The sequence below is a fragment of the Ambystoma mexicanum genome, chromosome 7q, assembly GCF_040938575.1.
Source record: "Ambystoma mexicanum isolate Mex_15411 chromosome 7q, UKY_AmexF1_1, whole genome shotgun sequence".
Classification (NCBI taxonomy): Eukaryota; Metazoa; Chordata; class Amphibia; order Caudata; family Ambystomatidae; genus Ambystoma; species Ambystoma mexicanum.
In genome coordinates this window covers 812,415,208-812,440,763 of record NC_090941.1, presented here as the reverse complement: position 1 = coordinate 812,440,763, position 25,556 = coordinate 812,415,208, and the positions used below count along the sequence as shown (strand labels likewise).

At 41.8% G+C, this 25,556-nt stretch overlaps 1 protein-coding gene and 1 long non-coding RNA gene across 7 annotated transcripts in view; one reads left to right on the top strand and one right to left on the bottom strand.

The window, feature by feature from the left end:
- Positions 1-25,556, top strand: part of CNTN5 (contactin 5) — a 3,106,629-nt gene that overhangs the window by 2,459,437 nt on the left and 621,636 nt on the right. The gene's annotated exons all lie outside the window — the stretch shown is intronic.
- The window catches only part of LOC138527828 (uncharacterized), a 389,887-nt gene that overhangs the window by 358,844 nt on the left and 5,487 nt on the right, over positions 1-25,556 (bottom strand). The window contains exon 2 of the long non-coding RNA XR_011284056.1: positions 23,711-23,772. This is a non-coding gene — a long non-coding RNA (uncharacterized lncRNA). The remainder of the gene's footprint in view (positions 1-23,710; positions 23,773-25,556) is intronic.

Below are 25,556 nucleotides of genomic sequence, written 5' to 3'. Positions count from 1 at the left end.
TGCAGCTCCTAATAATGTGGATGTATTCCCTTTCTCTGCAGCTAGTCCCTTTGTCATCTAGGGATTGGAATATCTCTTCATATCTCTTGACTTTGGCTGTGGGCCCTGTCTCACGCGTCCTGCTCTCTGGTCAGCCTGAATCAGCTCAACTCGCCTTCTGCTCCTTGATTTAAGGCCTGCTTTTCCTAAACCTTATACTGCTGTTTCTACATAGTCCATCTTATACTACATTCCCTATGGGTTAGCTATTCGTGGTTTGATCAAGTTCCATGTATACTTCTGGATGTCCACGCGACTGTGGGCTTTAAGGATCAGGAAGCTTGGTCACAATCTCCTTTGCCTTGCGGTTCTGCATTACGCAATTTGGCTAATGACAAAATAATAAAAGCAATGACAGTATATATACATGTACCTGCCCTCTAACTATAGAACTGTGCACTCATGTTCTTCGTGTATTCAAGTGTGTATTTGTGTGGTTTGATGTGAATTGCACATGTGCTTCATGTCTGACGGTGCTACGTCGTGGTGTCACTAGTGAAATCAGCAGCATGGCTTTTCAGTGTTCACTCAAGGCTGTCCATATAGGTGTCTCAGACCATAGTGCCAGGCTCCTCTCCCACACATGGATTGTTTTGTACTGCACTTGGTCTGTAAGGCTGACTGAGAGGGTACCTCTCAGTGTATTAGTCGATCATTGGTGCATTTGTGATTCGTACGAAATAGAATGGGTGGTTGTGGGCTTTTCTGGCCTTCTGTCTTGTCATGAACTTACAGGTGGGTCCCAGGATCCTGACTCTCTCTTCAGGGAGACTACATCAATACGCTTCCTTTACAGAAGTGGATCGAGTTCTGATAAGGAAATGATCTCCTAGGTTAGCCCCCAATTTACCATCCTGTATAGCCACATGGGTTTAGAATCTTAATCCAGGAGCTTGGTGGTCAGTGGGTGCCACTGATATTGATATTGAACATGAAACCCCCTCTCCTAGTTTAGGTTTACCTTTGACAGCTGAGCGCATAAGGCAGCATTTCTGTAGCACAGGCAAAAGAGAACTATGCTTTGTTCTTGGATATTACCGCTATGATCAATGCCGCAGACACAGTGCTCTGCGGAGTGGCCTATTATTTGTGTTGGCACCCAGTTCCTCCTCCTGGCACATCTAAGGATCTTCAAGCCCATTTTGTTATTTTGTTCAGGATTTTGGACAGATCTTTGTTTGTTCTTGTTTCTGTCCTGCTTTGCATTCATAGAAGTCAAACAGTAATGGAATATGGCTCTGAAACTCCCACTGCTCTATTCTCTGATTAGCAGTGTGGGAGTGTTTTTTGTATCCCGCCCCTTATTTTTCATGCAGTGGTCTGAGTTGCCAGGTGTACGGGGGCATCTTCGGTGCCAAGTTGTGCGATTAATTATAATTTCGCAGCAAGCTTTTTCAAAGCTGCTTCGTAGCTGTTTGCTTGTGAACAATACATGAGGGCTCCAGAGAAAACAAGTGATGAAATATCATGCAACAGTCTCTCCTTTTCTTTCACTTCGACATCTTCTGGCAAAACAGTTTGTAATGGCAGTGGTAGGCTATAGTGCGTTGCTTTTCATGGCACTTTAGTCTGTACTTATTAAAAACACTGCCTGCAATTGAAACACTGTCAACTTTCATCCTCCCCATGACTGATGTTTATGAACTATTCTAATGCTTGATTACAATGTTTTAGAAGCGCTCTGGTGGATTTAGGGCCTGTATGCTTGATTGTTGCACATACAAACCTGCCTCAGAAAGAAATGCATGATATCGCTCCAGAAGTGCTCTGGTGAATTCAGGGCCCGTCTGCTTGATTGTTGCACATACAAACCTGGCGTGAAAGGAATGCATGATATCGCTCCAGAAGCGCTCTGGTGGATTTAATGCCTGTATGCTTGATTGTTGCACATACAAACCTGCCTCAGAAAGAAATGCATGATATCGCTCCAGAAGTGCTCTGGTGAATTCAGGGCCCGTCTGCTTGATTGTTGCACATACAAACCTGGCGTGAAAGGAATGCATGATATCGCTCCAGAAGCGCTCTGGTGGATTTAATGCCTGTATGCTTGATTGTTGCACATACAAACCTGCCTCAGAAAGAAATGCATGATATCGCTCCAGAAGTGCTCTGGTGAATTCAGGGCCCGTCTGCTTGATTGTTGCACATACAAACCTGGCGTGAAAGGAATGCATGATATCGCTCCAGAAGCGCTCTGGTGGATTTAATGCCTGTATGCTTGATTGTTGCACATACAAACCTGCCTCAGAAAGAAATGCATGATATCGCTCCAGAAGTGCTCTGGTGAATTCAGGGCCCGTCTGCTTGATTGTTGCACATACAAACCTGGCGTGAAAGGAATGCATGATATCACTCCAGAAGTGCTCTGGTGGATTTAATGCCTGTATGCTTGATTGTTGCACATACAAACCTGTCTCAGAAAGAAATGCACGATATCACTCCAGAAGCGCTCTGGTGGATTTAGGGCCTGTCTGCTTGATTGTTGCACATACAAACCTGGCGTGAAAGGAATGCATGATATCGCTCTAGAAGCGCTCTGGTGGATTTAGGGCCTGTCTGCTTGATTGTTGCAAATACAAACCTGCCCCATAAAGAAATGCATGATATTACTCCAGAAGCGCTCTGGTGGATTTAGGGCCTGTCTGATTGGTTGTTGCATATTCAAACCTGCCCCATAAAGAAATGCATGATATTGCTCCAACAGCGTTCTGGTGGATTTAGGGCCTGTCTGCTTGATTGTTGCGCATACAAACCTGCCCCATAAAGAAATGCATGATATTGCTCCAACAGCGCTCTGGTGGATTTAGGGCCTGTCTGCTTGATTGTTGCGCATACAAATCTGCCCCATAAAGAAATGCAGGATATCTCTTCAGAAGCGTTCTGGTGGATTCAGGGCCTGTCTGTTTGATTGTTTCACAAATAAACCTGCCCCAGAAAGAAATGCATGATATCGCTCTAGGAGGAAACTGTTAAAATGTGGTTGCAACTCTCCACCCACAGGTCCCTGCAGTGCAGCCATTTTCATCAGCTTGGCTACGTGTTCTCCTCTAAGTAGTAAATTACAAATATGTTTCAAAATATCAAAATATGCAAAAAAAGAACTGGTGAAATTAATGATATGTAAATAGAGGACACACTGAAAATGATATCAAAATGCATACTCAGAATTACCATGTAACCTGGTTGAAAGTATGACCAATTTGATAGTGAATTGATTGTGGTCCTCCCTTTGCTCAGGCTGATGATGTTTGGACGGCTGATTTTTGGCCCCCTCTTTGGGTCCTTTACGAGTCCTGGTTAATATAGTAAAAAACTTGGGCCTAAAGATATCATCTTTGCTTTCTGCAGGGGCCCAGATTAGTGCTGTCTGCAGTGCAGGTTTTTTAAAATTGCAGCTACTAAAAAAGGTATTACCTCTTGTTCCAGCTTGCTTTCATGCACCGTTCATTGCGGATTCTATTCACAGAAGTCTGGATTATTGTAATGCCACTTTATTATCCCAACCTGCATATCTTCTCAACTGACTTCAGATATTGCAGAACTCGGCAGTTCGTCTAGCCTAGAGTATTCCCTTTGGCCAGCCTGTTTTATCCTCTCGACGGGATATTCACTTGCTCCCTATTTCAATGCGGATCCAGTTTAAGTCATGTATTGTTTTTCGAGTTTACCATGGAAAGAGCTGGTTGTCATTGCAGGAAAAACTCCTGCCTTACCTACCAAGATGGACGTTGCGTTCTGCCTCTGCCTTTTTAATGCAGTACCATATTATTGGTTGGCACGTTGTGGTGCAGGGCATTTACGGTAGCCGGTTCAAAACATCGGAATTCCCTCCCTTTGTCCTTGCAATGTATTTCAGATTGTGATCTGTTTGGGGCCAGACTCTAAACTCATCGGTTTGGACTCTGTGCTTACTTAGCTGCATCTGTCAGTGCCTTGATGCCTTTGGTGATTTTGTGTGTGCTCTACAAATGCAGATAGATAGATAGATAGATAGATAGATAGATAGATAGATAGATAGATAGATAGATAGATAGATAGACAGATTAATGCCATTCCTGAAATGTACCAGAGATACATAACTTAGATGAACTGCACTATCATGATTGCAAAATGCCAGTTCCATTGGTTCCATACCTGCTGGCCACAATCATCATGTCCATCAGATTTCCACCTTCCACCCATTATTTTAGTAATTGGATAATTAATGTTGAAAATATCAGACATCTTGCATTTCTAGTGTCACCCTTATGAAGCAGCCCTCTCTTTCTAAATCAGGACACCATTGACATTCTAAAAAGACATTCATTGGCAACACATCCAAAACATCACCTTTGAGGGTTAAAGCAGCCAAGTTGTTCTAAACAAATGCTTATCCTATTTTTAGGAATACACCATACTACTATGTGAACTGACTGGATTCACACTGAAGAACAGCATTTTTCTCTTCAACAACGGCTACTACATAGGAAAGCCATGCTTTTATTTGATTTGAATTAATAAAAAAATGATGTGGTAATCCATCTCATAAAGGGTGTTCTGATAAATAGACACCCCACCCCCTTTCATCAAGGTCCATGACGAAAAAGCATGATGTTCATCTGTGCTCAGCTGCATAAATCCTCCTGATCTGCAGCTCCTGTGCTTCCTTGGTGCAGGGCAGGTTCTGAGGTCACAAGTGCCCAGTTTGACAGCTGCATGACTGCAAGGTCACTGCAGTTCAGAGGTTACATTTAAGTCTACACCTCTCTTCCAAAAACATAATTATGATGAACCATATATAATCTGAAAATATAGATCATAAATAGGTTTTGATATGCTGGCTGATGGTCACAAAATTATTAAAAGCCACATCTGATTTGTAGCATACTAGTGTCAATACGAGAGGAAATGTAGATCCCAGGGACCTGCCTGTGTGCATCCAAGTAATTGGGACAAAAGGCAGGATGCTTGCCTCTGCTAACACTCTGGAAGGCTCGGTAACTCCTCTTTGCAAGGCCGAGTGACTCGCAATAGGAGATCTCCTGGGAGCCTGCCTTCAAATAGGCAATACAAAACAAAGGCCTGCCACAAAATATGGAGTACACATCAAAATGCCTTTCAAATGGAGCGCTAGAAAAGGGGTGGGTTTGGGCAGCCAGGCAGAGCAGCACACAAGGAAGGAAGGATTCGTCCATCTTAGCTTTCTGTGAGCTTCTCTTTCTTTCCTGTCTCCTACACTTCCTGCACAGCAAAGCATTTTGGGTATGATACGAAAATGCACCTCAACAAGGATTGGACCCCTGAAAGTAGGCTTGCTTTTAACCAATCCCCCATGGCTTGTCTTAATAAGGAAGGGGTCTCCCCCTCTTTCTTTGATTCTTTCCTGTGCTTCAGAAGTATTCATTTTGACACGTTATGGGACAGAAGCTCTTTCCAAAGTCCTCCAACAGTGAGGTGAAGGAGTGCCCCAAGGCAAGGGCAAGCTCTGCTCCCTCCCCATCAACATGGCACATTGGGGGTGGGTAAACTTTTGCTTGAGCAAGACCTTTCTCTCTGCCTGCTACTCTGCTACCCAGGGCCTCATTGGATCTGAAGCGCTCATGCTGATGTGAGCCATCCTTTTCCAGGTTAGGAGAACAAGAACAAGCACTTGTCTTGTCCCTGAGCCCCTGTATTGGAACTCACAGCAACTGAAGAATGAAAGCAGCTGGCCACCAACATTATACCACATCAAACCTCATATGAACTGTTTTCAACTCTGTTACAATGCTATCAAGCCAGCAGGACCCAAGGTGAGGCCTTTGCTGCTTCTCCAAACCTATTCGACCACTGTGGTTGCTCTTTGAAAAAGGTAAGCCCATTGTGTGTGTCCGCTCAAACAAGACGTTCACAGCTGCAGAGATCTTTCAACCGCCACATCTCAAGCAGCGCTTCCAACCACGAGCAACTTTGTCTATGACCCAAGCTCGAACATTGAACCGACCCTGATGGCCTCATCAACCCGCCACCTATGAAGACTGCATAAAACTGCTGCAAGTGTTATCTCAAACCCAACGCAATGCCTCCTCCCTGTCTGCATCACTTTGACTCACCACATCTGAACCTGGTTCAACTCACTCACACAATATTTAGAAGCCTGGTTTGATGTTGTCAAACCACCAAATACTGATTAGGGTACTTTTGGAAGGCCCCAGCCACCATGTCCAGTTATGGGACCCTAAAGACTGCTAAGCCAACCATGTCATGCCTTTTTTAAAGCAAAGATATATCCTTTTTCACACCATTGATGTAATTTATTGCCTTTTTCCCTCTTCTAACTATCCAGAGTGTTTGCATCAGAATCAGAAACAGAATTTCTTCATTTTGGTTCAAGGCCATAAAAGCTTGCAAAATCAAAACACATCCTTTCTATAATAAACAAAACATCACACATATTTTAAACTTACATTACATTAGACACTAATATAAAAAGAGAAATAATCCTTCCAGTTGATGGTCATTACAATATATCATCAGAACAATTGTGTTGAACAATTGAAAACTTGTTACAGTTTCCAGAAACCTGCAAAACAAAACCCAGACATTAACACAGGGAGACTATACTCGCAGCCCTGAGGTCCTTATACCAAAACAATCCAGGCATCAACAGGAGCACAACATTTCCATCTATGCAGCCAAGCCCTGTACATGAAATTGGCTACACTGACAACCACAGCACGGTTTGGTTTTATTTTTACAGACCTCCAGAGCATCCTATACTGGTTGAGTTCCTGTCTGCCTAAGTAGCGATTTCAAGAGCCACATTCTGAGGCATTTGAATGCATCGCAGAGTAATAAGAAATGGGCCATTGTCCCCTCAACCAAACCAGATTATTCTTCATTACATTCTGCATTTCTCTGTCTTCCTTTACAGTGGTGGGTTGGTGTTGGTGTGGTCTATTATAGTCTGTATGACATATTGGTGTGTTTAATTAAAGAATATATATATTTATAAAACCTGATTGGGCATTCCTTTATTTTGGACTTTTGTATTATATCTGTTTGGATTGCTACTGTCTCGCATCCACACCCGTCTTGGGAGTATAGCCTGTCCTCGGCCAGTGTTACCACATAAGGTGAAAGGAATTGGTACAATAAATACCTTCTCTAGCCTGGCCAACACTGAGAAGCCATTTAACATGTGGAAGGAGAGGCTGTCCTCACACCCTTTGAAGATGTCTACCAGCTCTGTATTTAGCAAGGGAGTGATGGCATGAGAGGAAGAACTACTGGGTGATGAACAGGACTGGTGTGTAGTGGATGTGATCCATGCTGCAGCCACTCTCGCTACATTAATGCCTTGGGAGTAGCCAATCCACATATTCAGAGTGTTCTCCCTGCACCTTCTCTCTGCCGCTTGCCTCTCTGAACACAGCCTCAGCCTTCTCAAGTGCTTCGCTCATCCGCCTCCAACTTCCTCATGGTCAGTCGCTTCTCCAAGCAACAATTTGGTGGTAGATCTCTTTCCTCGGCTGGGGCCTCCCTCTGACACAGTCTCCCTGCCTCCCTGAAACTTGAGAGCCATCTCTGGTTCGGGAAGCACCTCAAAACCTTTCTCTTTGCTTCTGATTTTTCTCCTCCTCTCCTCGGCTGACTTCCTGGCTGAAACTGAAACTGCACTGGTGATCTGGCCACCCTCTGATCTTGAGCCCAAGTCCCCTCCCCTGCCAGTCACACACCTGCACTGCCTTCCTGCCAACCCCCGCACTCAGGGACTCTTTTCTGTATCCCTACAGTTCCACTACCAGCACTTGATATCTGATGTCTGCACTTACCCTTGCACTTGCCACCAGCCGGCCGTACTTCACGTATTGTTTATTATCCTTTATCACACGTACTGCACTTCCTCCCTCCCCCTTCCCTTGTGCAATCTGAATGACACTGGGCCTAGTAGGATCTTTGTCTATCTTCCCTCTGTTCCCCCTCCCTTTGCCTCATCGCGCCTTGAAACACTTGTGTATAGGCACGTTATAAATGCCATAAATGCCATATCATATCATAGCATAGCAGGAAACTCCTCTTCCGTCCACAAGAATGTCTTTCTGATAATCAGCTTCTGAGCACACTGACTCAGAGGCACAGAATAAGGGATTCCATTAATGCAGGGGATGTTCGATGTGTATTCAAGCTCTAGAAATGACAGTGATTAAATTTGGAACATTGGGAAACCACTATGTTGACTCATGTATAAACTGTAACTCAAAATGTGTCGTGTATTGCATTATTTATGTATGTGGATCACACTACATTAGGAGTATGATCAGACCCCTGAAAATTAAGATTAGGGAACACCTATCTATGATTGGCAGACAAGAAGCCAAATATCCATTAGCTAGTCATTGGCAGAGCTCCCATCAAATGGACAACAAGCAGGGTATTTAATTCGTAGGGATGGCTAAGTTCACGCTACTCAAGAGAGGAGGCAACTAGGGTTCTCAAATTGAGACAATGGGAAGCCAGATTAATTTGTAAATACAGGACAGTCCACTCTGGTCTGAATTCCGACCATGAATTTGCAGTGTTCATATGAATCCTTTGTTACTATGTGGTGTTTCTTCATTTTGTATTTACCTTCTAATTAAAATGATCAAGCAAGTGATTTGGAGCACCTTGTTAGTGGTTAACAATTATGTCTATATATGTATGTTCATTGATGAATTCCAAATCTTGCTGGTTTGTGTGTACGATTGATGTGAGATGATGGTTGGGCGTCAGGGTGAGTGCACCGGCCCCACTCAGGTCACATGAGCGCTATACTAACAAATCAGACTGACTAAATCTATCAGTCGGTCATTTGCAAGACCAAAAATGGTATTGGTATATGAGTACCCACTAGACACTTTGTTAATTTAAATAGTTGACAATTTCGAGTGATTGCTTCAGGAAGTGTACATTGATTAGATACATTATTGATGTCGAATAATAGGCATTACTTACCTTAAATACTCACCCAAGATGGCAGCAACCTTAGTCATGTCTGGCCACCTACACACAACTCACTAGTTTCGATCGTAATGAGTGGATGCAGTACCGCTAGGAGCGGCTGCAACTCCTTGTCAACATACATCTCGGCCGAGAGGCTCATGAGGTAAGACTTTTCTCCCACGGTTCCTTTGGATCTCCACACCTCCGCGGCTTTTAAACACCCAACCCGTAATGCAGACAGCGCATTCTCATAATGCCTTATGTATTTTGTTTATTCACAAATGCTGGATTGCTGCGGCTGCTGAATTGCGCTGGATACTACAATAACGGTTTACATTTGACAAATAATTACGTACATTCCACACTGTGACAGATTGGCATCCACCCGCAATCGCGGAAGCAATAGTGGTACCGATTTAGCTTATTTATGGTATCTTTTGATTTATGTAGTTATAAATAACGAATGAGTCTGCGTTACTGGTTAGATACAGGCATGTTTTCTTTTCTTCAATTTTAGTAATTTTGTACCCGAAAGGGCTCCCAGTAGGCTCATCACCTGACTGGTAAGTTCAAAATTCCCCCTTTTTGTTTTCAAAGAGTCCGGATGGAGGGCAATAATGAGTTATCAATGTTTACAATTGTTGAGCTAAGGTTTATATGATTTCCTTTGTCGAGATACTCAACATTCTCAAAAGACACAAGGTACTTTAATTGATCATAAGTGACTTGACTACTGGCTGATGTGCCACTTTGGCGCGCATCCATGGCGCTCAACATATTATTGAATGTGCACTAATAAAATGTTTTCTCTCTTCTTTTCTCTCTCCCCATTGTTTTGTTTTGGATCACATGCATACGACAATATTGGCTTTTTCTATGATTTACCACATTGATGGTTAATATATACATGTATTTGCATTTGACATTCATGAATTAACTTATTGAGCATATATCAATGTTTATCAATTGCTTATGGACATATGTATATCTGCCCCTTTTTGCCTTGTTTGCTCTGTACTTGAATTGTGACGATTCATGTCTTATGTACAACAAACTTTTTGCACGATATCTATCTTATACCACTAATCAGCCTCAGATGAAGACTGCTTTGCTCGAAACACGTGTCAGGCTGATTGTCTAAACAATAAATTGCATGCAATTAAGCAAGTAACTTTGGAACATTTGGCACAGTGTCACTGTATCTGTCTTGATGTTGCTTTTGGACTGTGGAGTATTAGGCAACATACCCACGCACTTCAGGCACCTGCAGCCTTTCTTCCTTTAGGAATTAATCTGTACAAGCGATTGTGGACTCTTTTAACTTTTTTGCTACCAGGATTGTTAAAAAAATGCGTACTTACTAGGGGAAAATCAAGGGAAAGTCAGATTTTCGCATAGCACCTTTTTTGTGAATGCAATACCCCATTCCAGGATAACTTTAGAGAGCAGTCAGGTAGCTTTTTTGTGAATCTGCCCCTATGAGTAACAATTTAAACATAACTCTCTCTTAATCAAAGATCTAAGAGAACGTTGGTGAAAACAGCACAAAGTTTGGATCAACCAAGTTGCAGAGATTTGGATGACTATAAGCCACCTAGAGTACTAGGTGGAGTTGACTAAAGTGTGATGAAGGTTGTGGTTATAATATTGGAATTCTTAATATTGTGGTAACTTGTTGGGGTTGGGATGGGTTTCATCTGAATTAAAAACTAGCCTTGACCAGGCTGTGCGCTAATCAGATTGTGCACTGGTGCCAGGGATGGTGGCTGGCAATTCTCTAATATTAAGTCAATAGAAAATAGCAAATGTATTAATGTTAATGATATTTACCTTCAATCTCTTCTTTGCTTTTCAGTTTTATTTCCATAGAATATAATTGCTAAATTAGTCAGTCACTTGTTTGTGTATGTTCTGGGACCATAATGGCCCCCTAAAGGCTGTAGCATAAAAACCATAAACACCAACATAAAATAAGATAACAATGCAATGCAGTACAATATATAAGAGATGTCCATACAAACAATAGAAATGAATTCATCTGCATCACTCATGAGTGAGTGCCGGGCATAGCAGCAATGCACCGTATTAGGGGTCTGCCTGATGGCTGTACAGACTCTAACAAAAAAGAGAAATATAAATATATATATCCCTAGAGAGGGAAATATACATAATGAAAAATAAGTATTGAAAAAAACATATGGTTTGTCTTTTGAATGTAATGTTGTTTGCTTTTTTTTGACGAGGCAGCACTTCTTTTATGTTAAAGGTGCTGAATCCCATGTGCTGGTGCTGCCATCATTTGCAATCACAGCCTCAAATGGCCCATGAATGCTGTTCAGTGTTAATCACTAAATGTAATGTGCAGCCTCACATGACTAGTTGCTGCCATAGTACTATATGCACACCCTCCAGTGCCACCGTAATACGAGTGTATAGCATGGAATAATCCCCAAACGCCCTCACACGGTCAGTTGATTCTGTTATAGGCCAGGTGCAGCCACGCATTCCTCAGCAATGCTATCCAACTCCAGTGCATGCTCATATTCATAGTATAATAATGTGTGTGTTTTATATCGCACAGTATTCCACATTTCGCCCGCTGCTTACCACTGTACTAGCCCATGTTATGGTAGCTGGATGTATCACCCTGGAAAGGATGAAAAGCAAAGTCATGCGCAATTCAGACTTGCGAGGGGCAGGCTCTCCCCGGGCAATGGAAGAGCGCATTACCCTGACAGCTCGGGTCATGGCTACCGTGAGTGGGGTCATGTGCAACATGCTACCATATCACTGCGACATGACAGCAGGCTGCATCTCAAAGTTCCAATTATTTAATGTCATCATATTAAATAATGTCATGTTTTGTATAGTACCTCAAGTCAGAGTCCCCTTGATTCTAAACACTATAATAAATGTTTTAGTACCCAACATTTCATCGTAAAACCATTGTATTGAGGCATTTCATCGATCGGATCACAAGAAGTGGATTAGGAGTAATGGTACAATGTTTCCCAACCTGTTTAACGTAGTGAGTAAAAGATAGGGTTAACTAATTAGTAACATGAATCAGTCCTTTTAATCTCAAATTTGCCATATGCAATTTACATTAAAAACGTTAACATCAAATGATGAAAGCCAATTCCTATGCCAAACCTTAAGATGTTTCACTATCAGTTGTAGGTAAAGCGTCTTTTTGGGGGATGATTGGACAATAAAGAGAGGGAGGAAACACTATTTCGGCTCACAAATGCTTTCCACTTGTCAAAGGTCTGCCCTGAGTAAGTGCAAACAAACTGGGGGAAGGTGAGATAAATGAGTGGTGTCTGATTACAGGGGCTTAGAGGGTGCATGTCCTCATATAATTCTGCTGAGCGTTCAGTTCTAGCCTATGTCAGTACATAGTGGCAGTGCAAGGATGAGGAGGAGAGCAGGTGGAGGGAGGTAAAGGGCGGTGGCAACAATTTGACTGATATAACAGAAACACCCACAAAGACTGAGTTAGAAAACACTGAATCTCAAAAGACTGAATTTGGTATGCTCAATTTGACCGCATTTATGTGAGGGCGGGGGTACCTTTCATAATAAAATGTGGAGGGGTAAGGTGGACTCTGCGGGGGTTTTCCCCTGCATATATATGCAGTCAAAGGGTAGAAAAAATAAATGTTGTCTTTTGAGATTCGTTTTTTTTTTATCATATCACAGTAAACTTTATAACTCATGTAGCACACTCCCATATACACACCCTCACACAGCTACATCCTGTGTATTAGACAGGAAAAGGAATCACCTGTGGACAGAGGGCCTCATTACAGCTTAGGCAGCAACTGTGGAAAAGGCAGTATTATGCAAAACTGCCAGCTTCACATCCTGTCACGTGATAGGCGTTGATGTATTTATTTACTGCCAACTGTATTCGGAGGGAATATCGCTGGTTGTAAATACCACCCATTTGACGGTTTTTTGTTTCCTCTAGTAAAGGGAAGCACACGTGCTGCCATTCACTGCAGAAGAAACATTCTGGCAAGGAAGCCTTCAAAGGGGTGAGAAAGTAGGCGTGATATAATCCACTGCTGTGCATAATCCATTTTCATGCTCAAATCGAGGATGAAAATGGAAAAGTATATATATTTTATAAAAAGCATGGAGATTCACTAAAGTCCATCTGGCAGCATTTACAGGAATCTGTTACCGCAAAAAAAGATGGCATTCCTTTAAGCTGTTGGGTTCTGTCATATTACCAATGATGCTAATGATAATTACCACCGACAGTGAACTCGCCCAAAATAGATTCAAGGCCTTGGTTTGACCGAGTAGATAATTCCAAAGGTAAACATAAAAAGATAAAGCCTTGACCAGCTAGAAGTGCCCATGGTAATGCATTCTTAATGCCTGGGTGTGCAGTACACTCATTCACATTAAGAAAAAATGAAGCAAATAGGAGAGTGAGATATACAAAAATTCCTTTATCTGGATACGCTAACTCTGTAGGGCACAATGGTAGAATCTGGTCAATAACTGGTTGCTGACCTCAAATTAGTAACATGGCTTGCAGATGGTAGACACCCTATATGGGACACAACCTATTCATGTGTAGGCCAATCACACTCAGAAACCTAACAAAACGATACAAGAGTTCAATTTGTCCCAGTTAAAAGGGAATAAAAAAAGAACATGTTGAAATGCATTGCAACTATTTATAAGTCATCGGACCTTATTTACAAAGCATATTTCCATGGGATTGCACCGGGGTAAAACGCTTTTGTAAACAGGCCCATTCACTCTTAGCCGAACCTTGGGAGGTATTTATATGTACCAGAAAATATCCTGCTTTTACCTTATCACCTACATCTGCATAACAATTTGGTGTGGATGCTCAGAAGGGTGATCAGTGTGCTCCCCAGACTGTACGGTCTGCGCCCAAATCCTTACTGTATCCACAGGTGGATAAACTGTCAAATGACAGACAAGTTTTAGAGAGATTTGGGTCATAAGTGACAAAAACAGCAGTATAACCATATATCTTAATAGTGTGACTTGCTCTATCACTATAACAGTGAACACGGGAGGATAGCTCAGCGGCAGCGTGCGCGTCTTGGAAGCAAGACGACACGAAGGAACAACAGGTTCGATCCCCGGGTCCGCGCTTAGAAACCTCTGGGTGTTTAAGCGCGTTATAAATACGTAACTAAGACAAAAAAAAACACAATTACGCAACTAAGAAAAACAAACAATTCCTGTAACAGCGCCTCGATGCCTACGGGCTGTGTGAGTGCTTTATAAAAGTTAAATAAATAAAAAACATGGTCATAGAGATGTGAGGCATTTTCTTAAAGTAGGAAACTAAACCTACTAATGATATCCTGGTGGATTTAATCCATGAATTGCAATTCTGCATGGTCGAAATCCAGCATGCACTAGTCCATGCAGGCAGTATGTTACGCTGGTCATATAGAGGCGATATTACCGCAGACGTGGCCAGACCCTGCCGGTAATGGCCTGCCGCCAAGCTAAGGGCCTAAGTAAGACCGGTCAGCTTACAAAGTCAGTATCATCAGTAACACCAGTGAGCTCAGCATGTAGGTGCAGAAAAGAAAACCTACATGCGTCATCTGGGAACTCACACCGTGATGAGAAATCCTTCTTCTGTGTTGATGTCATGAACACAGAAAAAAAGCTTCAGCAGTAGGGCACAGGTTGCTAGATTATGCATGTAACTGTAATTGTTTCCTTCTTGATCAAAGAAAGAGCCTTTAAGCAATCATGTTCTCAGCTTGTTGGCGGTAAGTGTGGTGATGGCTGTAGGGGGTCAAAGCAGGGTGGTAGCAGCAAGGGGCTGGGCACGCACATATGCTAGACTGCTGAAAATGCAGGCTTGGAGTGGTTTACAAGAGCCCACATTCAAAGCGGGCTGAATGGCCAGTGCCCCCTGCCTAGTTGTTGGTAATGTCCATTATAAAATGGAAATGTTGGCAGGACATCTGTAAACAATGGGTCAGGATAGGGCCTTAACCACTATTTAACACCCTAGTGGTGTTTCCAAGAAGCTGATTGGTAAATCCGCAGACTATACCCATTGGTATAGCCCGCAGATTGATTAAAGTCCGTATTTCGGATTACATTTACGTACCTTAACACCCGGGGCTGTTGGCGGGTGGGGAAGCCTGCAGAAGTGGATGCTTTGATCAGCGTGTCATTTCAGAACGGAAAGAGTTAACTTTCCATTCGAAATGCATGTTCCAAGACCAACGTGTCCACGTAGGCACGGCCAGGGAATTGAAACTAGAAAGTGAAAGCAAAGGAAACGCTGTTGTAGCATTGCACACAAAGAAGAAAAAAGGGGCTGACATGAGCTGCACTGCAGCGTTACAGGGGACATGTGAAAAACTTTATTTTTGGCAGTGAAATTAAATTAAATGTTGTGCGTACTTTTGGACGTTCCGTGGACCATGGAAGTGCCAATAGAGACGAAGGGCACAGAAAGCTAAGTGAATTGCCTGTTAATTTAATGTATGTGCAGATGTAGTTTGCAGATGTATATGAACTGCATGTTTGTGTTGAGTAATTGGTAGCTAACAATTGTGTAGTGGGGGGGAAGCACACCTAATGTAAACTTAATTATAGCAGGGGGCAGGCATACCCACACCTGATTCCACTTTAGTATGTTACTCCTACCACCCTAGCACCTTCCACCACCCTATAACAAAATGAAACATGTTTAATTGAACTACAAAAAATGGCTGCGACATTTATTTACCATTTTGCAATTTTTTGAAATTCAATTAAAAATGTCCCATTTATTCAACTTTAATTAAACAGTGAGGGTGTTCCAATAGCTTTAAAGACCTGCAGTGAGGGCCGTACCGAGCGTAATGGTCCCTCATACCTCGTTAAAGGCCCTCGCGAGTCTTCAGGGACCATAACGCCTGGTACGACCCTCGCTGCTGGTCTATAAAGCTATATTACAACACCAAAATCACACCTTTTTGTTCAGTAATCCAAAAATTTGCCAGGGCTGCGATCCCTGCATAGTTCTGAAAACATCCAATGGTTTTCTTTTATTTCTAACTTGTTTGTAACCTGTTTTTGTAAATGTACGCATATTACAATGCAATTAAAGCCCCAGGAAGGAGAGCTGTAAGAGGATCAGAACAATTGTCCAAGCCTTTCCACAGTGACCTATTTCCATTCACTCAGTTGGTTACTATCACCTACTAATCATTTGTTCAAAATGTAAACAAATCTATGCTACCAGAAAGACATTGAAGATCATAACTGTTTTTTCCAACTAAGTCAAGTACTTACTCGATGTCCTCAATGGGGGTGGGCCATTTCATTCCTGGCAGATGATCTGCTTAACTATAACTGAGTAAGAAAAAGTGAACACACTCATCCTTACAAGTAGCTACATTTAACTACTGTGGTGAATAAATGCTAATCTTGCTTAATAATTTGCTGTTTGTGAGTTTCCTGTCATTAACCTTCACATCTCTCTCGTACAAATGTGAATACTTAGTCCTTGGTTTAAAATGTGTAGTAAAACAAGAGTCCTGGGAGCCTTAAGGTGTTTGATTTTCAATGCATGGTTGTGTTTGCCTTTTGAAAATACAAACTAGGTTCCATGTGAATCAGTGAAAGGTGGTCCGAACTATGCGATGCAGAATGCAGAGGGACCTATTATTCATTCTTTGTTTGTTATCAACAAAGCTAAGCAAACGACTTCAGACCCCCACTTGGGTTATGTGTGTGGGATTTGTGTTGTTTCACACAAGCTTGATCAAGCAACTTTAGGAATACATACTTAAATTAGTTAAAGCAGTGTGCCGCAGATGTCACAAGAATCACTACCAGTTTTAGAGGTGGTGCAAGTGACTTTATTGAAGATATTGTGAACCCGACAGCCATCCTTCCCTCTCTCGTCTGGTGTAGAACCTCTGCCCTAACCCAATTCTCCCTGACCACAGGTTAGTAGATGCAGAAGATTGACCCAAACTCTGTTGTTCTATCTTCTGTCAGTGGGGAGGATTTAAAGACAGAACATCATATCTCATTAAACTCCCTAAGGGCCTTCCTTACTTCCCGTTCACATCCAGCGGTTAGTGTGCTACTGGATTTGGGTAACGTGCCTTACAAATACCCTGGTAGATTCATGCTCAATTTCTAACACACTCATTCTCAACCATCCATTTCCTTCTTCTAATCCATTGTGCTTAACCATCCCACCAAATCTTCTGTTCCTTCAATGTTCTCATTTCTCCACTCTTTGATGTTACCCCTCTGTCCTCACAAATACCAAACCTTTTTATACACTACTCTGCCCTCCTTCACAATACTACAACTTCCTCCAGACTACTACTTCCTCTTCGGTCCAACTACTACTGCTCAAACACCATTCTTTCACTCAGTAGATCTGCTTCACAACCACCTCTTATACTAATCATTATAGACACATTGGCTACAGAAATACGGCAGTACCATTTCCACTCTCTAGCCAATACATCACCTGCTCCAGAAATCACCTCTACAGTCTAATGCACATTCTTCCCTCCTGCTGGTCAATTGATCAAAATCCACCTTCAACCTCCAACTCTGACCTCACTCTAATAACTCACACTTGCTGCTTCCAGTTCCCTGTTTATATCCCTCTTTCTCTGTTTGGATCGGATCCCTCTTCCTGGTCAATCTGACCCTGTTGCCCATCTCGTCCGTGTGCCATGTGTTTAAAGCGAGAAATCAAAAGTAGTGGTCTATGTCACGCACACTTTTCCTATGCATGTCCACTGCATAATGGAAATGGCTGCCCGCGAAGGCACGTATTCATGTTCAGGATCCTCTTGTCTGCCGCATAGGGAGGTGGCCTTTCCATCCAACATTTTCTTTCCCTGTTGTGGTTTACTGCAACTCCAGTGCACGTCTGCAGCAATGTTGTCTCTTCACTCCTTATTGGTGAATTGTCCTTTCTCTGTGGCAGGTATCTGACATTGGAGGTATGGTCTCCACAGAAACATGATTGTGCAAGGAGAAGGAGCAACAAGTGGGTCTTGCTAAACAGATTGTGCCCTAAAGGTGGGAGCTGGCACTAAATTTCTCCCTGTACCTACAACCTCCTGTGGAGAGGGTTTCTTATCCCTTCTTGACAACACCAGCATATTATGATATGATATGATATGATATGATATGATATGATATGATATGATATGGTATGGTATGGTATGGTATGTTATGATATGATATATGATATGCTATGATATGATATGGCATTTATAACGCACCTATACACAAGTGTTTCAAGGCGTGACAATGATCCTGTAACCTATGGCAAAGTTGAAGTGTAATGCGGAGGTAATACACAAAGATGGGGCAGCTGAGGACATTAACATTGAAAATAAAATGCGTTAAAGCCCGTGAACAGAGTGTTATCATGGGTAGATGCTCCCTTTGACAGGCATGCCTAACAAAAATCCAGTTATGAGTTTTGCATTAATGGATTGTGGCAGTTTAGGGGACTGAGAGGGCATTGAAACTGGCATACATCTTTTAAGAGTGAAAGTTTAAAAATTATGTAATAGTGATCCTTTTAATGTGGTTAGCTTGTAATGAACATTTAATTTGATTTTAATGGATTCCTCATTCATCAGGTACAGTACTATGCTTTTGTTAAGACTCATCCTCCAACTATCCACATTTATTAAGAGAAAAACAAACTCCACGAGTATGTTTTCCATGTCTATGACAGAAGTCCATAGGTTGGAGGAAGGTCAGATAAAGGAAGGACAACCCAAAAGGATGGGAGGTGTGCCATGTGGAGCAATATTATCTGACAGAGAGCAAGTTGGGAGAGTCAGGTGCCCTATCAGCTTTGAGAGAGATGAGCCAAGAGAAGTGGTGAGGCCAGAGAGGGAACTTAATTTCAGCACATCACTGTGAGATGGAGAGTGATGAGCAAGTCGACTTTGGATTTCCCAAACCACAAAATATCCTGAGGAGCTTGGAAGTGCTTCAAGTAAACTTTAATGCTTAGAAAAATAATAACCCAGTGAGACAGTTGGTAATTCCAAAATGTGACCATTACATGTTGTTTGTTATCAGTCCCCTGATGCCTGCGGGCTGCCGGCGCTTGATAAGCACCCATAAAATAACATAACATAACACTGTTGTTTCCGGACCGGCTGATTCAGAGTCCTGCAGGTGGGAGGTGAATTATACAAAAGATTTGTATACCTCAATATACGTCAGCCATGATGACATCCTATGTGTCAAACTGTAAGGGAGGGGTTGGTTAATGGATCATATGTACCATATATCATAGTAGTTACAGATTCTGTCAGAAAGCTCAAGCCATTGAATCGTTGAAACATGTTACGATGCTTTGTCCTAGCCGATGACCAGAACCAGATATATAGGCCAGTTTATTGAAAGGAATCAGTCTTATGGGGTGGAAGATTGGTGGCGACTGTTCATAGCAGGTAAAAATGTACAGATAACATTAGCCTAATGACATTTTTGGGTCATATACTTCAGATAAACTAAATAAAGCCTCTGAGTATTGGCAATAATATGAAGTCTAGATGACGAGAATGAGGACCTGATCTTGATTTATAATAATGTGATTTTTATTGTCCTTTGGTTCTCTTCTTGTTTTTACTAGTCCTCTGGGATGAAGAAATTTGATTATGTGTGGAAAGATTTTATTTTGAGATTATAATTCAAATGGTTGTAAATATGATGAATTGTACATAGATTTTAGAAGAAGATGTTAGTTATTAGGAGTTTTTAGACAGAGGTCTGTAATATACCAAATAAAAATAAAAAATGAAAATATATCATCTAAGATTAGTAATACTATTATCTGGTAGGCACGCCTTGAACCACCTCTAAATACGTATAATACAGATTATAGCAGAATAACAGCACTGGCTTGGCATTTGCAACAATGTATAGTATGTTTCTATATAGGCCCTCTGATTGGTTGGCATTCTCTCCCAACCTTAGATTTCAGCTTGTTAGCAGAACATAAGCAAAACAAAACTCTGGTGTAGACAGCAACGTCAGACTGCTACCCAGTTTCCCAATTAGTCTATCATTTCTAATTGGTCAGGCCCCAAGCCAAGGCTTCTTCTTTATGATTGACCTTGCAGCCTGTTCTGTTCTGTTCTGGGATTTTTAAGGGAGGGTAGGTACACCATTATCTTCGTCTGAAGCTTTAATGAATAGCCCTTGTTTTCGACTTCTGAATCACGTTTGAGGAGACCACGATTTTGGGCCTCATTACGACCTTGGCGCTAATGGTTTAACGGCGCCGTAAAGAGCGTCAGCGCCATTAAACCATTAGCGCCTGATTACAAGGTCCCTTAGCGGGTTGGAGGCTTTAACGCCTGCTTTTTGCAGGCATTAAAATCCAACCTGCTAAGGGACCTTGGAGCTAATTACGGCAACCATAATTTACGGTGCCGTAATTAGCGCCTTCCCCATCCCCATTATGCCCTATGGGGCAAAATGGGAATTCGGAAGGGCAAATGGTGAATGGGGAATTACCGCCCCCGCCAACCTTGTGATGGGGGCGATAATTCCACCATCCACCATGCCGGAGACCGAATTGGACCATGGTGCTAATAGCACCATGGTCCAGCGCCTGGGTCGTAATGAGGCCCTTTGTCCATTTCAACCTTGTATTTACTGCTATTTTAATTCATTAAGCTGGGTGCCATTACTCCTCTTGTCATCTGGAGACTTGCTCACTCTACCTTGTATATGCTTTTCACATCTTTAACTGTCCATTACTTGATACTTGCAGATGTTTCCCTCTTTCCTTAATCTTAGAGAAATATGTCTTACGTACATGGCTTATCCTCTTGACTCCCTTTGTGCTTTACAATTATTCCTTGATCTAGGCCAATAGATTCCTCTTTGTTCTTCACACAAACCTGTTTTTCCAGCATCTCCTGACTCTGCAGCCCTGGTCTGTTTCTGAGGTAGCTCGACGATTGCTTTCAACACAAGTCTGATGTCCATCTTTTCAACATGGCCACCTTAGGCATGTTATGTTTTCTTCTGCAGCAAGCTTCTATATGTCTCAACTACCTTGCGTTTCTGCACATATACATTCACTGAATCTCTACTCACTTATTTCTTTATTGCATATGATTTCTTCATATAGGATTACATGTGTCTCTTGTTACTCCAGTTACACTTTTATTCTTTAAGTATTTGCATATCATTTCAGTGCATCTTCCTGTCCTTCCCTCATGCCGTCACTCTGCTCTTGTCTGATTTTACTTATTGCTCTATGATGTCCAAGGGTTTGTGCAGACTTCCTTCCACCCTCTCAGTGCAAAGGTGCATTATATATGGTTGTCTAAGTGCAACTTGTCTCTCATACACTCAATGTAGTGTTGGGATGATACATGGTGCACCACATAGGGCTCTTCTCCTGCTGTTCCAGTATGATGGAGGTGAGGAGGCGGCAGCTAGTAATGGCGTGTCCACATGCTCCCCTATAGCTGGGACAGTAATATGCAACTTGGCTGCAGAGGTGTAGAATTCTGTGCTTTGATGTTTACATGCTTGAAGTATTGTTGGTGATACTAATGGTTAGAGCTAGGTCGACTACAGGGCAGGGGTGTAGGTGGATTGTATAAGGAACCTACAGAAACATAGATCCAAACATAAGAACAGTGAACAACCAGCCGTGCTGTCAAGCTTCCTTTGCAGGGATAGAGTTCAAATATTTTTGTGGTGTCTAATGCGACCCCCTAAATGAGGATGGATTTACCTTTCAATGAGTTTGTCTAAGCGCTAATGCAGCAGTTCACCAGCACCACAGACATTGAGTTAGCCTTCGCAGTGAGCAGGGCCATAGTATTTGTGTCCCTTTTGAATCATTGTTAAGATGCTTCTTGCAGTTCTACATGGGAGCTATATATGGATGCCATTATACCAGTCAAACACTATAGTGAGGCAAGTGTTTGCTGCTATGCTCTGCATACATCCTTCAGTTCCATGTTAAACTCCCTGCAAGTACTATGAAGGATTTCATCCTTAAGAGGTTGATATTAAAGAGGACAGTGGCACACCTGTTATTTGTCACACTACATGAAGGGACATTTGTGATAACAAGCACTGTATGAAAACATGATTGGAATGTGTGGAAGGTGATCACAAAGGGTGCTTCATAACACATTTTAGGATGGTCATGTCAAAGTCTGTTTGCAAGAAGCCTGCTCCCTTCTGTAAATTAATCATAAACTGCAAACGTTCTTGAAGCGGTGGATCGCTGTGAGTTATGTGATTTCAAGAACAGCATGCAATATGGTTTCCCTGCATGTGTTTGCTGATACCACCAGTTGAAAGCAGTGGCCAGATTTGGTATTAAACACACGTGATCAATAAACAATACTGAATGATTTTGTGGCTGGATTTCAATGGAAAATCTATAATGCGTCTTCATAATTTCATCAGCAGCCACAAAGTGAAAGTACAATGATCTTGTTGTCCCTATTTATGGAGCTGTTTCTGAAAACATTCTTTCCAGCAGGACGTGTGGCGAAGAAAAAATGCTGCCCATTTCCAAAGTGCCTCAGAATGGGTGCATCACGCAAATGCACTTCCTGATGTCTTTGCTTCACCACTGTGGGCATCTGCACAGATTGAGGTGGATGAGAGTATGCCCAAGCGCGAGAATGCACACCATGAACCCAAGAGTGGGATGCGCCTCATAACGCCTCTAAAAGTAAAGACCCCCTTCCGTCTGTTGGGGGCAGTCATGAGCCAAGGCACAGTGCACACAATGATTATGTTCACCTTTCTTCTTTGCATTCTTTTTCACTTGGGAGAGTAGTGGTGTAACCCAATGGTGTCCCACTTGCATGCTCACCCCTTTTAAAGGGATGGAAATAAATATATGTTTGAGTTGTGAAAACTGACTACAGCAATATGTGTTCAGTTCGGGGTATTTATACTTTACCGCATAATATTATTATTATTATTATTATCATTATTATTATTATTATTATTATTATTATTATTATTATTATTATTATTATTATTATTATCATCATTATTATTATTATCTGATAGTCATACAACATGTTTTCCAAATCCAAAGCACTTACTTTGCATTGAGTATTTTTCATAACCGATCCTCATTACCCAAACAGAAATTGGCACTCATTTAAGCCCCTGGGAAGGATGAAAGGCTGAGTTGCCCTTCCTGATATTCGAACCTGTGGCCAAGCAACCACACACTGAGCTTAGCAGAGTGCAGCAATCTGCTGAGATATCTGGGGGTGTTTCTTTGACTGGCCTCGCAGTTGAAATCGTGTAATGTGGTCCCGAACCTTTGCTGTAAATTCTAATGAAACTATATATGGCGACAAAGGGCCATTCTTTTTTTTTTGTTGAGACTCTCAGGAATTCATCAATCGATTCATTGACTGGTGACCTTATGGCGACCTTATGTGATCTGTGCTCCGTGATGTTCAGGGTTCGGTGCAAACATCATCTCATTGTCTTTAATTCGAATATCTGAATAGTTAGGTTTAGAGCATCCCAGCATCCCATACTCGCAATGCTGGCGTAGAATGCACTACAAAGAGGAATTCATCGGCACATTGTTCTCAATTTAGCTCCGCGCGAGGTCTCCCCAGGCACATTACGTGCTCCACAAACAGTTTTAAAAGTTACTGTGTATTAATCAATTATATAGTTAACTCAGTCAAAGCACAGTACTGACCTTTTGACCTTCACGCTGAGAACGGCACTCTCTCGGGAACGTGTTTGATTTCCATGAGGTCCCTGAAGCAGTTAAAGATAGACATTTAATTTTGAAACACATCCAAATTGATATTAAACATGCACTGGCTTTATTTCCCCTTGCAGATTATAATAAATAGCTTCTGCGGACTCCAGACACAGTTGGTTTCATTCAATAATAATAAAAAAGTGCTTCCCTGGGATCAACGGTGGGCAAGTCCTCTGCTCTGCTCTTAATGCTGCAAACACAGCGCCTTTGCTCCCCCTTGCTCTTTAGAGGCGACGAATGAATGCCCAGGGTTATTCAGTGATACACACACGTGGGGTGCCGGTTCATATGTTATATTGTTTATTTATTTATCATGTATATGAACATATGTACGAAAAAAAACGTGCCTCAAAACAAGCATCACACACTACTATAAGGAACCCCGTCTAACACATCATCTTATCCTACATGGCTATTTTCCCAAAAATGATGGACTCAGTCACATTGCTAATATGTTAAAATAGGTATAAAGAATCCCTATTAACATGAAAACATCCTACTCCACCAACGGGGATATAGATATATGTAATACAAATAAAGAGCAAGATGATACGTGTTGTTTACTTGCCTCCAACCCCCTCACACAGGAACTCTATAAGGTTTTTCAGCATCACTAGTCCTAAAAAAATGGACCGTCTGCTGTAATCGATTTACACAAATGTATAACAGGTTTATTATTCAAATAATTCAAGCTGAATTTAAACAAAAAACACTACCCTCACCTAACACAGTGTACTAAACATTAAAAAACAAATATAAAACAAATATAAAACATCAGATAACTAATTTTTACGACACAGAAGATATCACATAACACACAAAAAAATCTCAATGTGTCACTAAAACAACAAGCATCCCAACATGTTTCTGTTCTTAACTGCCCAGTTCAGGCGAACATTCTTCAGGGGATAAATTTAAAAGCATCCACTAATCTCTTCCACACCGTGTTGAAAGGGTAGATTCAGGCACCCAAGAGGGTAAAAGGAAAACAACCTCCAAGCCTGTAAAAATAAAGAAAAGGAGAAACCTAATGAGTTCCAAAGAGGGAAGGAAGTACTACAAAATGTAAATGGAGACATGGCACAGGGATTATGCCACACTCACAAGGGTCCCAAAAGGGCACCCGCAGATTTACCTTTAAATGGTGAAACTTAAAAGCACGTCACAGGATGACTAATTTGCTGGTTTCCCTCCAAATGAGAAATCAATACTTCAACAAAGCGTCACAGTCCACTAGAGTATCGCCACACCTAAGTAAGACAAAACCAATACACAGACACCACATGCTCTGTTATATCCAGAAATCACACTGGCTTCAATACCACTGCACATAAAATCAAGGCTCCAAATAACAAAGTAAATTACCTCCACAAATGTAGGGATCAAGACTGCAATTCACAATTCAGTAATGGACAAGTTGAAATGGAAACATCCATACGATCAAGCAATGAAGTACAGAGCCAATCTAGAAGGCAATGGAAACATAACAGTAAACACCATTTATCTGGCATTACCAAAAAATCAGCTAACAACATGCCGTCAACATGCACTGGAGGGCAAACAGAAGGGGGTGCTTATATTTCACACACGTGAGGAGACCATGCATCATCTAATGTGTAAAGACAACTACTCAGTGTCCATGCTGTCCAACCTACACAACGTAAAAGAAACGCGGAAAATGGATAGCCACACAACATGTGTAAAATAAGTGTAAAATAAAGTACCCCAACCACCAAGCAATGCAAAAGGTGTCCCAACATGGAGACAATATCATGCA